The sequence below is a fragment of the Lytechinus pictus genome, chromosome 8 (assembly GCF_037042905.1).
Source record: "Lytechinus pictus isolate F3 Inbred chromosome 8, Lp3.0, whole genome shotgun sequence".
Taxonomy (NCBI): domain Eukaryota; kingdom Metazoa; phylum Echinodermata; class Echinoidea; order Temnopleuroida; family Toxopneustidae; genus Lytechinus; species Lytechinus pictus.
The window spans coordinates 29,115,119-29,130,395 of NC_087252.1; the positions used below are offsets into that span (position 1 = coordinate 29,115,119).

The 15,277-nt window shown below is 34.8% G+C and overlaps 2 long non-coding RNA genes across 2 annotated transcripts; both read right to left on the minus strand.

Annotated features, from left to right (window-relative positions):
• Window positions 1-1,194: 1,194 nt before the first annotated feature.
• On the minus strand, window positions 1,195-6,167 carry LOC135154960 (uncharacterized). The gene is made up of 4 exons (XR_010294342.1): window positions 6,054-6,167; window positions 2,970-3,036; window positions 1,944-2,035; window positions 1,195-1,315 (listed from the first exon to the last, which is right to left on the minus strand). It is a non-coding gene; the product is annotated as an uncharacterized LOC135154960 (long non-coding RNA).
• Window positions 6,168-9,447: 3,280 nt separating this feature from the next.
• Window positions 9,448-14,969, minus strand: LOC135154974 (uncharacterized). The gene is made up of 3 exons (XR_010294343.1): window positions 14,866-14,969; window positions 11,321-11,430; window positions 9,448-9,545 (listed from the first exon to the last, which is right to left on the minus strand). It is a non-coding gene; the product is annotated as an uncharacterized LOC135154974 (long non-coding RNA).
• Window positions 14,970-15,277: the final 308 nt, after the last annotated feature.

Sequence of the window (15,277 nt, forward strand, 5' to 3'; positions counted from 1 at the left end):
AGCTCGTCCCCTCAGAATTTTATGTGACAATAATGTTCTACCACCTCTTAGCCATAGTTCAACCCTGACAATACATACATGTATGTATAGGATAATGTACTGTACTAAAACTTGAACCACAAAGAATGGAACGAATTAATAAGTTAGCTTAGGTAGAAGGAAGAGGATTTTTGTTTCCTCTAGAGTAAATTTCACTGATTAATATGACGGAAATACCGATACATCTCTTTTCAATGAAAATCAAATTAATAACAAATTGTCAATGTTAAAACAATAGTACATTGAACAAATATTTGATATTGATTTTTTTTACCTCGGTACTGAAGACTCCAAAGAGGAAAAATATGCAAATACTCTGAAAACAAACAAAGAATAAAAAGATATTAATTATGCTTCGGATTATGCTTCTGAAATAGTATGAATAAAAGTATTAATATAGAAATATAAATGAAAAAAGTTACTTTAAAAGTATCCGTCGACATGTTCTCGAGCTAACCAAAGTGATGCCAGTGTGACATAACGCCAGCTCTTCTGGCTTCTTGTTTGCGACCGAGTGCAGTGAACGTTTATTTATAAATACTAGTAAAGACAATCGCTTTCTCGTGTCAAATTTTCCCTGGGCTTGATCTATACAAATAAAACTATCGATATGATTGTTGCATTTTTCATTTTCACTTTGCCATTTCTAAAACGTGTTATAATAACTGTTTATCACAAAATTGTAAACATCTGGGGCCTGTTGCATAAAACTTTTTACCTGAGAAAACTCTGGTAAAAACTGAAAACTAAGGTTAGTCTGATTTCTGCCATTGACTTTAACACAGGACGAAAACTCCGGTAAAAACATTCTGAGTTTTCTCAGGTAAAAAGTTTTATGCTACGGGCCCCAGATATGGATCGAGATTGATATACAATAAAAAAAGAGTATTCCAAACACAGAACTGCCCTTCATCATGTTCATAAACTGATATTTTACGACTTAGCCCGGGACTGCATGGTCCAGATCAGCGAGTTACTGAAAGCGGTTTTGGAAGACCAATATCCCTCTTTTATGCCCCCCCGAAAAAAAAGTGGGGAAATAGAACAAATAAAAAGAGGCTCGGAGCTTTTGAGGCATGGAAGACTTTAATATGGATGAAGTTTATATCAAGAAGAAAGCATGGTGCGTCCACAGGTAAAAATACTTACTTCTACTAATTTGTTAAAAGCCCATAAGACGTTGACTGCTGTGACATTGAGTCGAAGTGCTAACACGAAAAAAGACCAATCAAGAAGTAAGAAGGCCGATACCACTGCACATGCTCTCGCGTTAGGCCTGTCAAAGAGGATAGATTAGAATAGGAATACTTTAGAGGGTGATTGGAGTAAAATGGCGATGGTAAACATGATAAAAGGAGCATCAAATTGGTAGAGTGATATTGAGAAGGCTATACGAAATAATTAATCTGGGATTGCCCTTGATAAGTGTCTTTGGTTTTTGGCAATTCCTCCATATTCAGGTTACATACATGTTTTGTTTCTTTGCTTGTTCTGTGTAATTTTTGACGCTTTTGATATTGTTATCTTTGGTAATTTTTAATCAACTCATTTATGTATTATCTATTATGTTTTTATACTGTTCGATTTGAATATGGAAATAATTGAATTTAATTAATTTCATGTATCGCCTTCATCCTTCTTTACGTTGATTTTTGTCAGAAAAGATTTTCGAAGAAACCTCTGTCTTAATCATTCATTAAACACATGCATAATTTTATGAATTCATGTAAAACATTATAAACGGAGCCCCTAAAAGAGCACCAAGATACATCAACGCAATAAAGTATAATGTAATGTACTGCAAAACGACAACGTTACATGAAGTGGGTGTCAAATAGATATTGATGACATTTTGAAAGTATGCATAATTTCACAATAAGAGTGTAAGCGGAAATTATACTTACACCACCGACAAGACTTGCGGGAGATTCTTTTTATCTTTCTTCTTCGTCGTGATGTATTCATAAAGAACATAACATAAACATGTGTAATTGGTCTATGGAATAAAATAAAACCAAAAAAATACTTCAAAATGTTATGACATAAGTTTTATATAAGTTGTAGTTTAGAATAACTTTAGAATATTGACAAGAAGAATGTTTTAACAGCTTATAATATCAGAATAATAATCATATTTTGGCAACAGTGACACCTTGAGCAAGAATAACGAGTTTTTACGGCTCGTTCTTGCAATTTATCAGAAAGGTTTAATAAATCCAAAACAGCAGCCTTAGCACTGCCTCGAGTCATAAACTACTCATATCCGGCCATTTTGCTAACCCATAATGCAACATTCTAAGTGGTGTAGTCTTGTAATGTAGGCCCACTTGAATGATACACCTTAACTCACAACTCTGTACATCCATGCTACAATGATAACGAAACCAAGTAATACATTTACAATACTAATGAAATTATAGATTAAAGTCTCATTACTATCAATAGATATCTGAAGTGGCATATTTCTATACTAGCTATTTATAACACACATTCAGTGAGAGACTACACATTCTTTATTCAGTTACCCCCTTAAAAGAAAAAAAAACGCTTATAGTTACTGCTATAATTAATATATTACTTATTTATATCTTAGCAAAGCTCATTTCGATACTTTCAAATGTTATGACGTGTGTGATTTGTAGCTTAATACCGATGTGAAATAAATTTCAAAATTGTAATATTCACATAATTAGACGGATTTTTTGAAATGATTTATTGGTTGATTTTTTAATGATCGATTGATTGTTTAATTGATTGACTGAAAGATTGATTGATAAAGGATTTGTCCCATTCCAATGTTTTTTATCGATATTTCTATTGTGGAACCAGATAAGTGAACATAAAATGATTAATGTTTAACTTCTGGTTCTTGAAGCGCACTAGAGAATACCTTTAAACATGTTAAGTGAACAACTGTTGTGCATATTTACCATGATGATAAGTAGACCAGGAACTAGGAAGGCAAATATGATATTATCCTCGACGGGAAGAAAACAGCTGGAATGATGAATAAAAGAGAGAGAGAGAGAGAGAGAGAGAGAGAGAAGAAAAGACGTCATATTAATAATGTGATCTGAGTTAGAATCATGACAAAGCAATGGTGAGTAGAGTCCGTGTTAAGCCGTGATAACTTAGACCATGGTCTAACTCTGTGCTAAAATTATGGGAAGCCAAAAGTGTCAATTTTTTTTTATTAAGTTGTATGTTTCTTATGTTTATTGTGCTCTTTCCTGATTCATCGATGGTGAAGACAATCATTTATTTATACTTCCTAGACGATTATGAATGATTTGAGAGTCAAATGAGCTGAAATATGATATCTATACTGTTAGTGATTTATGTAACAATTGGCTATCCATACTGAAACCACAACTTTAAACCTGAGTTTAAGTTAAACCCGACTTCAGAATAAGAGCCACTGAATTTAAGTACAAGCAGACCACGGAATTTCTTTATGAACAGTGGCGCACTGAGCCGAAATTGGTGAGGGGGCCAGATATGGCAGATGGAGAGAAAAAAAATTAATTTGAAAATAAAATGCGAGGCAGCGAAGCACCAACGTTTTTAGCTATTTCATACAAATTTGATAGGTTTTGACATAATATTCAGAAAATCATATAATACGTCACCCTTTTAATTTCCTTTTCTGTCTTTTTTTCTTTTCTTTTTTTCTTGTTCATGATACTTTGGGGGCCATGGCCCCCCTCACCCGTTCCCATCTGTACGCCAGTGATTATGAACACACGGTGAACACAAATCGGAGAGGGGGGTAATATTTATTAATAAATGCTAGAAAGCATTAAGAAATCCCCAGCAATCATTGATGAGCAGAAAATATAACCGACACATGATTGGAGTGTTTTAAATGTTTGTTCGTGGTACATTTCTGTCAGCAAGCTACTCTCTTTAAAAGACATTTTGGAAATTCTGAAACACTCCTTCATATTATGTTTCCGTGGCCCTGGGAAGCTAGGATTGATGAAGCACCCCCCCCCCCCCATAGGCTGGTATGCTATAACGTAGAGACACAAATTACGTTTATTTGGGAATTCAAACATTTGTCTTCTTCTTTTTGTTGGTCAAATTTTTTTCACACTAAAATCACAATTAATGGACTTCTTTGTCATTTTCCCCCTTTTTTCAGCCAACCCTCACTTTCATCTCTCATTTTGGGAAAAAAAAGCAATTAAGGTTTTCCTTGTAATTTTTTTTTCAGACCGTAATCATCTTTATTTCGTAGTGAAAAAAAAACACGTTTGTCTTGACGAACCCTTTTTTGAATTATCACATGTTTTGCATATCTTAGCGTACAAGACAAAATTTTGATGATAAAAGTACGAGAAAGACTGATTCTACTTTTTTTTTCTAGAAAACAAATTTTACCTTTATTTGTAGGTGTGATATATTTGAGCATGTTCAGCGCTATATACAACCTGGCGCCTCTCCTTCTCGGATAGCTGCCGCAAGCATCACAAGTAAAGCTTTACAAGTCGTCAAGTATTTATTAACATATGAAGTCATTAATCATAATTCATGAGCGAAACTTGCCAGCTTATGGAAAGAGGATGGTCATGAACCACATTCGGCAAAGAGAGTGATAACATAATCAGAAAAAGTCATTTAATATTGATGAACATGTGACAGTTCCATCCATCACCTTTTCTAAATTGGTTGGGGTACACTGGTTAAATGAAATATTAGGCAAAAAACTTGTCAGCTTATTAAGAAAGGATGGCCATGAACCACATTCAGCATAGAGAGTGATAAGATAATCCGAAAATACCATTTGATATTGATGAAAATGTGTCAGTTCCATCCATCATGGACCTCTTCTTACTTGGTTTGGATACACGGGTTAAATGAAATATTAGGCAAGATGCGGATGTGTAATCAATCTTTGCAAAGACTAATCAAGGGGAACACTGTATTACCAACCGATTAAGGAAATGTCATCCAGGGATTTCAGACAGCTAACATCCTTTTATCAAGTTGTCGTGAATTTCCCAATTGCGTATGTCACTGTTCAATTATTTTCTTGTAGACATAATTAGAACGTTGTGGTCACGCACAAATGAAATTGAAATAATCCATTAATCGATAAACTACAAATCAAAGCATAATGAGTGTTGCCGTCTCGTTTTGAATATTGATCAGTTTTCGCCTCCATCTGAGCATATAAATGTCTCAGATTACAAACACGTTTACTGAATACTCGTCGTACTTGCTATTATGTGATACAAAGATCTCAATCACAATCGTTTATGAGTAAACTCCAAATTGCAGGGATTTGAATAAATCCAGGACAATGGACAGGGACAAATTCAACATGGGATCTATATAATGGGATTTCGTTTTAATCCTGAAGATTCATTTTTTAATCTCAAATGATTCGTATAATAATTCTAAAGAAAATATATATTAGGGTTTGAAGGGTACTTTTTTAAAGATAAAGTCTAATGACCATATCCGATAAATGAAACCATAAGTATTTCATTTAAAAGTGGCTACAAGGGCATTTCAATTATAGCGTTCTAAGTATACAATGAAAATCATAAATACCCTATAAATACCAAACAAATACCATAATACCCCAAACACGGGTTTAGGGCTTTTCTAAAATGACATATTAATAATCATACATTGCCTCCTCAAAAGTGGATTTAAGAACGCTTCGCAGATATTTACTGCTCTCAGGATCGTGATACCTACCGGGACCGCCCCACCTCCCACAGCTCGCTGAAATCGGACCCCAAACACATCGTGTTGGCACATAAAGTACATCCTAGTATTAAAAAGCATTTCAGTCTTTGTATATCATACCCTCGCAAACTCGACCGTAAACACGTAGCTTTCCTTGCAAAATATATTCCCCATTTTCAGTATTGTAGTGTTTTTGACACCCTTATCACTCTTATCAATTTGAAAAAAGAGACCCTTTTACGTGTTTCTTTGGACACGCATGATATCCATTCGTCGATTGCAGTGCCCTCCCTCCCTCCCTCACGGATACTTACTATCTTGCATTGCCGTATTTATCGAGTTGTAAACCCGCCGTGCTGGCCACGACGAATAACGGTGTTATCCAACCGAGTGCGCAGTATTGTGACGTGCTACCTATGTCGGGAGTTTTATACGTTGCCTGCAAGCAAACAAAATCAACAATAAATGTCAAGTTAACAATAATAATTATAATGATTATACTTGTAATTATTGTTCTTTCTAATTTAATCGAGGAACAGTCACCAAGGTAACACGACATTTGCTTCTAAGAGGGCACATATACAGTTAGGATTGTAATAGATTTTTAGGTTCAGAATAATGCAATGATGATGATTACGGTTTATTCAGTTTGGCGGTTGGATTTTATGTTTGGCTTAACGTGCAGATTTTCCATCGGAGCAAATGTCGCCGGATCAAATGTCGGGGAACGGTCACCCCCGGGGGGGGGGGGGGGCACTCGACCAAAAAAGTGGTAGGGGTGTGCCGCAGGCGAGACAAAAAACGAGGGCCTTGGAGCGGGCTCATTGAAAAAAGGAGGGTCCTCGGAACGGGCTTCGGAACTACAAATGTTTGTGAAAACGGGGGTCCTTGGAACGCGTCGCCTGCGTGCGAGTGCGTATGCATCCCTATGGAACGTACATGCAGCTAGCCCGACGGCACGACTGACGGGCGCGCTAGCGCAGAGGCGATGGTCGGACAGCGAGCTGCGGCCGCTTTTCACCAAAATTGCGACGCGGAACGGCGTAACGGAAAATATGCGAAGCCCTGGAGCGGATTTTTTTCTTCTTTTTTCTCGAGAAGAAAAAAATGCTATGCTCTGGAGCGGTTTTCTTTGTTCTTTTTCTCAATAAGACAAAAATGCTATGCCTCGGAACGGAAATTTGAGTGTAAAAATGGGGGTCCCCTCCGCGGCACATACCCACTATGCACTATATACTGAGTGCCCCCCCCCCGGGCGGTCACCAACCGTAATCTTATAGATTGATTTACAAGCTAGGGAACTTTGAGAGTACGACGCAATTGTGTCCACGGTATTTGACAAAACGGAGAGGAAGTATACCTTATCATTGAGTAATGCTACAAAGCGCCTAATTGGCAGCGGCTCTACAACCGTTGTAATGAGTTATAGAGAAAAATTTGCATCAGGCGATCTTTATATAACGCGTACTACAATTATTATAATTCATTATTATTATTTATATTATTGTAATTGTCATTATTATCATCTTTATCACTATAAGTATAATAAGTATTTTTTTTATTATTGTTGATGTTATTACTATCATTATTGATGGTTATAGTACTGTTAACTATTAAAACTTTGTGTGTCCCTCATTAACAGGTCCTTAATACCTAAAATAATTAGGGTACCATTCTCTTTAAAAGTAAAAAATATCACGGGATAGCCTACCTTCAAGACGATAAAGAATGATAATAGGTTACCATTCACTTTTAAAAGTCACAAATATAACGGGATAGCCTGCCTTCAAGACGATTGAAAAAATATAACAATAGGTTACTATTCTCTTTAAAAACTCACAAATACCATGGGATATCTTACCTCCAAAAGATTGAGAAAAAAAATAATAGGTTACTATTCTCTTTTAAAGACAAAAATATCACGGGATAACCTACCTTTAAGACGATTTGAACGATCATCCCTAAAGTCCAGAATGCTTCGGATAATTCAAAAAAATGAATCATTAAAGCAACCGCGATGCAAGCAGCCTGTGGAGAATAAATGAATAAATGAATGAATAAATGAAGAATAAATGAACGAATAAATAAAAATAAAAAAATAAATAAATGAGTGGACCAAAATAAATGTTTAGATCTTTATTGGGCCATTTTTTAAAATGACATTATAACCTAACACAATTTACCATCAATTATTTGAGCAGGGACGGTCCAGCTTTTGCCAATAAAGGGAGGGTCTGAAATATTTCATCCCCTTTTTCCCCCGCTCGGCCACTAGAAGCTGATATTTGACGTCACAAATCAAAAACTTAAATTCTAAAAAGCTTCTTAATCCTTGAAGGATTTTCTTAAAACATTTACCAAGATCTTTTATTTATTGTGGCATTTTTCAAAAATTTTCTTGAGGGCAAACTTAGCCTTAATGATCAAAAATAAATGCCAGTTGTTTGATATATTAAAATGAGCTCGTACGGAATCCAATCGTCCAAGTGACTTTATATATAAATAAAAAAATAAATTGTGCCAAAGCCCAAATGGATTCCGGAAGAAATTGTGTAATTGCTGAGAAATTAGCAAAATAAGCACGTGCTTCAGTTTAGATTTATTTAAAAGATGTTTTATTGTTTTTCTCTCAAACTTTATTCATACAATGCAGTTCACAAAGTAACAATTGTAGAGAATAATTCGAACAAATTACTTAAACTCTTATACATTATGCACATCATGTGATATTATTCAAAGACACTGCATCGTACCAGATGAGTGTGACTCACAAATATCAGAGAAAAAAAACTTATAAAAGTATATATGTACAAGATCTCGATATAGGACGATAAAGTGAAAAATTGAGCATGGTTTCGCTGTCTATCCCAAGAAAACAGTATTTACTACAAATCAACTTATATCGAATGTTATAGAATTGAGGTTTCTTGTTATAGATCTATAGAATCTAGCAAAAGAAAATAGAAAACCTTATAAGAAAGTCAAACGTGAATAAAGGGAGATCACATGGTTTCAGATTATTTGGCATGCAGACAATTTTGAATAATGATATTGGGTATCAATTAGAAAGTTGATGCATTCGCTATGAAACTTTGTGTATAAATCGCTTTAACTGCTCAGAAAGTGAGAGAGTTTAAAAAGTCTGAATGAACGATTAATTTGATTTGATTCACTTATTTCCACATTCTAATAATAAAAGTATATACAAGTGTAATAATATTTTATCAGATTATGCATACATACAATCAAACATTGCAATCGAAATATAATTATACCTGATATATTTTTTTTTATTTAAGTTATTACAACATATCGCAGATATATATATATATATATATATATATATATATATATATATATATATATATATATATATGCATATTGTTTATTGTATTGTATTTTTTGTCTATAGCCGTATCCCGCCATAAGCATGACAAGCCTCAGCGTTTAGGGTATACACCTTCTTCTTTAAACCCAACACGTACATATTCATATTCTTCATAATATTGATTGTTGTTTGAATTAATGTTTACGAAAATGTAATGAAATGGAAGAAAATAAATGTTTATTTGAATTGAATTGAATTGAACATATCGACAAAATACACTTCGAAATGTGGGAGACCTCCATCTTAAGCTTAGAGCTTGAAATTGATGGAGGCCTCGTAAGGAAAGAACGTTTGAAAAAAAGAGCACTGTCTCACTTGGTTTGATGTTGAATAGAGACCGCTAACAAGAGTTATGTGCTGAGCACTCATTGTCAGTAGGAAGCAGCATACGGTGATGGCTCGATCAGATTCAAACCTCCTAGGGGGAAATTCAGAATATTCATTCATTAGTGTTCAAATGTTACAAACCGCCCTTTCACACGGTAAAAAAAAATCGTAATTTGAATGATGATTTCCGTGAAAATTAAGGCTAATGATGAATATTTAGCACGTGTGAAACCAAACTAGAACATGATTAGAATCACAAACGCTAATCACAGTCACGATTACAACAACAATCATCATTACAATGATGATTCAAGATTCACGTGTGAAAAGGTCCCAGCTGATCTGATTAGGGATGTTTTTTTTTCAGGAAACACAAATTGGGTGTTAAACGTGTGGGTTTGTGAGTTAGCATACGTCGAAGATAAAAGTAAAGGAATTGTTCAACCGTTTTATGTGTTATTTATAAAGTCACGGTAAACACATTAAAAATGTACTGACTTTGTTGACGACAATAAAGGAGAGAAAGAAGAGAACGGGAGGATAGGGGCGAGAAAGATAGGAGGATTCCAATTTTTCTTAAAAAGCTGTTATTCACTTGAATTTTTTTTCGGAGATTATAAGTTATAATTAAATTCAATTTGGGAAATTGCCAATAATGTGTGAGATGAATAAAATAGACATGAATATAATTTTTTACAATGAGACTTGGTAAAAAGTCGAAATTATTTTCGATCACTTAAACTAACAATTTGCCAGTACATTTGTGGGTAATAAATGATTATTATAGCTGATAATATCCTGGGAAAAGAGGGATTGCGATGTTTCTATTGCCATGTTACCCATACACATACACACCCTCAAACACACGCACACACCCGCCCTCGCCCACTCACTCACGCACACCCAAACATACATACTCATATTCGCACAGATCTTCACAAACACCCACAGCCACAAAAACCCACACCCACAGCCATATCCCCACACATAACTTTAAGCACAATCTGTTATACACAAACACAGCCCGTCTACCACACACACACGCACACTCACCCTCTCACATTTCTTTTACAATCCGCTGCCAAAGAAGATATCTAACGTACATGTTTAATCCTTTTCATAATTATACTGTAACTAAAAAGGGGAAAAAAAGAAAACGTTGCCTACAACATGGAACAGTCTGACGGACAAGAACAACTCCTGTGAACTTTGGTATTTTACATATCCATTTCACATCGCGGTTTACAATCCTGACAGCCGATATTAACGAATGGAAAACCTCAGGAACCGCTAATCATTCCCTGGATGGTCATTACGAACATATCAAAATAAAATTCATGAGATTTCTGTCTCCTTTTGTAGTAATATCTTACAAAAATCATGAAGTGATGAGGGTATGGGATTCGAGAAAAATAAGTGTTCCTTTTCCTTCACACCAATTGACAGTATACAATGGCACTGTAAAACTGTGGTGTTAAAACTGACACCTTTTGGTGTTAATAGAGGACCACACCCAGAGGTGTTAAAATTAAACCCTTGAGATTGAACATAACACCAAAGAGTGTAAATGTAACAACCAAAGATGTTGTAATGACACCCATAGGTGCTAAACTAACACTGTAAATTTAACACCGGTGTAAAATAACTGGTGTGGTCCTCTAGGTACACCGGTTAACACCACAGTTTTTGCTGTGTGGCACTGGAATATAAAGCGACATTTCATTTTCGCTCACTGTTTTCTTTTGATTACTTTTTTTCTTCCGTTTTTTTTTTAATTCAGCATGTGTCGAAATTTCTAACCCATGTATAATATTCATCATTGGCACATTGTCACACGTGATTTAATACAATAGCATATTTTCTCACCTATTTGCATAAATTAGCATAATAAGCGTTGAGAAGATGAGGATGATGGAGATGATGAGAGCTGCAGTTACTTCAGGTGGAAGGGAATCCGTTGTCATTGGAGTAACCGTCTGTATGAAATAAAAACCATTATACACAAGTAAACAATTAGAAAAAATAAGTATTACAGTGGGGTCAACTAGCTGGTGAACCCCACCAGAAAATTATCATATTTAAAGTTCTGCCAAGTTTTAGATGTTTAATTGTGAGGTCAGGTGATAGGTTATTGACATTCAACAAAGTTTGATTCTCTGGGCCCGCCGAATATTATGGTGATGTTGTCTCCATCCAACAACCGGCATGAATGAGTGCATTTTCTGGTTGGGTTCACTAACTTTTTAGCACCACTGTATCTGTATAATACTGTACTAGAAATAACACAGTGCCGCCGTAGTGTGTCCCACAGTGTGTTCACAGTGTTGAACACAAAGTGAAATCCCCTAACGCTGTTATATTTGATCATTTCAACAGTGTAAATCACCTGTGAACACACTGTGCAGGCCTACAGGAACGCTGTCCAGGGCCCTGTCTTACAAAGAGTTACAATTGATCCAATTAATCGTAACTCTATGGAAATCCATCAGTGTCATAATTTTTTCTACAGAAAATTTGCAAAAATGTCCTTTGTAAACAAAGGAGATCACACAAAATTGTCAAGAAATCAATGAATTTATTATGAATAAACATTCATATCTAGAATTTTTTTTGAACAATCATGCATTTAATATGTTGACATTGGCTGGCTTTCGATAGTTACGATTGATCCCATCAATCGCAACTCTTTGTAAGACGGGCCCCAGGTGTCCCCAGTCTGAAAATACTTTCACACTGTTGAATTAGAGCAATCCAACTGTGTAAATCACATATTCACATAGCCGACCATGTGAACACGATGTAAACAGTCACACTGTCTAGTGTCCACAGTGTGGAAATATCTTCACTGTTGAATTTGATCATGTTAACCTGATGTCAATAATATTTTTTCACATAGATAGTCAACTATGTGAACACACTGTGATCACATTGTGTGACACTGTGTTCATCCCTGCAGGGCACGAGCATCATATATCTAATAGAGATCAACAATTTAATAACCATTAATTTAATGTATTAATAACCTGATTTATAAAATAATGGTTAGTCCCTTATATTTAGTATAGCGCCTTTAAATGCGCTACATTAGGCCTGGTTCCCTAATTTCTTTTGCTCAATACACATGAATAGTTGCTTTATACATGGATGGCAAACTTATAAAAGCATGTGTACCCTTTTTCCTACATTGCATCATAAACTGCAAATTATTAGTAATCAATAAAAGAGTCAATTTAACCAAATATCATCATAAGCTTGTTGTTATAAATTTATTTTCATTTAATTTTATTTTTGTTCTTAATTGATACTGTTTTTGTTTGTCTTCGTATTTTTATAATTATTCATTATCTATTATGTAGATGCGTTGCGGGCGAGTGGATAAATCTGTGGAATATGAAACACGAGGTCCTGGTTTCGAGTTTATCTTCATTTGCCATTCGCCACCTAAGTGTAGTAAATGGGTACCCGGTAGGAAGAAATTCCTCGAAAGCTTGAACGCAACGGCAGCCCCGTGAAAGCCAGCTGGGAGACTAGTTTTCGGAACTGACGTGCATGGCTAACCTTGGTAAATATGACGTTAGTATTATCATTTATTTACAATTTTCTTCGTTCAATTATTCATAAATTGAATTGAATTGAATTTATTAGAACTTCACTGGCAATTGCCAATATTTTGTTCATAACAAGAAGTACAAAATGATACAAGACAAATATACAATGCAAGGAATATAAGCAAATAAACAAAAACAAAATAGTATTTCGTCAAAAAGAAAAGAAAAAAAAAAAAATAATAAAAATAAAAAAAGAAACAACTTATAAATTATATACAAATGTACACAATAAACATATGAATCATTCGGATAGATATTTTGACAATGAATATAGAGACTGATATCCAAGAAAAGATAAAGAAAACATAAAGAAAGTGAGAGAGGAAAGGGAAATAAAGAGGAAAGAAGTTCGAAAATGGAGAGAGCGGGAAAGAGAGGAAGAATGAGAAGAATGGCATTACATGTAAACTCATTGTGTAAAAATATTGCGAATATATTATATTTATGTATATATGTATTCAAGATTAATTTATATTGTTTGATCCATTATTGTTATTGTTGTTACCTGCTCACTCCTTAAATGGGGTGAAATGGCAATTAAAATGGTTTATTACATTGCCACTTGGAAATCGCATTTGTAGAAAACGATATTCCACTGGGAAATTGTCCAAAAATATACATTATCCATCAGATTGCTTCAATCTACCATATTGGGGGCATATATGCACTGCCATATTATTCATATCATTAGCCCGGGTAAACTTTTATTGGTTCATGTTAATGGCATATATCCCGATTCGTATCCGTACCGCCTACTCACTCTCTCATCTATAAAATTATTTCGCAACGATCTGTGGGTCGAATGAGCATACTGTAATGCACTGAATTGACGAGTTTCCATGGTGATTTTTGTATTAATTGGAGTTGATTTTATCACCTCCGAAAACGGTGTTCATGTCTAGTGTGTATTCTGGGAAACCGATGTATCTTTTTAGCATTCGGGAAATTATGTCTTTGTTTAATTTCTTACTATGGAGAGACTATTATTATAATATTTGTCAGTATGCTTATACTTTTTTTTTCCATCTGACGTCGTGTCATAAAATGCAAATAACCAATTCAACTTTGAAGGAGTGCGCGCTTTTGATATTTAATTGCATGTTGTGTTTTCCAATCAAAATATGTATGCAAAATGCTTTTTGCTGGTAATATGTAAGCGTATAGATTCATGGTAATAAACTATATAATTTATTTTTATTTTCAGTTTTATTTCATCAGGGTGGCCGCATTAATTAACAAACTACTATCCTTGAGGGCCCTGAGATAAAAATCAATATGTACTATATTTACAAAGAATGAATACATAAATCAAAATGGCATACACTAAAACAACAGATATATAACAAACATTAAATTCTGCTGCATTGTTGTACAGTGCTAACTCTCTTCTGATAAGGCATATGCTAGGCGCTGTATAGTATAAGTTAGTGTAGACATTATCAGAATTATTATCAAATAAACGTAATAAAAATGATGATGATGATGATAATAATAATAATGATCAACAGCTCTTGTATAGCGCATATCACATTACGACTATAACGTCTTTATGCGCTTCCAAAGGACTTATTAGATATTGTTACCCCGGCCTAAGCTTGGCGCCCACGCATTTCAAGGAGTTCCAACCAGGTATCCATTAAGTATTTACCTCACTAGGGTCGAGTGTAGCACAATGTGGATAAACTTCTTGCTGAAGGAAGCTACGCCGTGGCTTGGATTTGAACCCACGACCCTCTATTTCAAAGTCCAAAGACTAATCCACTGGGCCCCAACGCTAATACCAATTTCAGTCTTTAAACTTACCATAGGTGTCGTAACAGTTGCTGACATATTTGTGTCTGGTGATATAATCATATCAGTAAACGTAGGCTCTATGAAGGCCCCGGAATGTTCGCTTCATCCCATAGATCACCTGTTGGAAAAAATATTAAATGAAAAAATAAAAATTATAAAGAAATTATACTGAAGTAGCTGGTCACACGTATAGATCTAAAATCACTGGTGACATGTAAATGTACGTTTTATTTATGTTGGTTTGATTAAATATATACAGTCATCCTCCAAATGCAAAATAGCTATTCTTGTCCCTAACAGGGGACAAGATTTATTTCCAGGGGTGCTACACACCCCCAAAAATCTTCGGGGTGCTGAAATAATGATGGAAAAACATGATACATCAAAATATTTCTTTCAATTAGCATTGAAATCCGTTTGA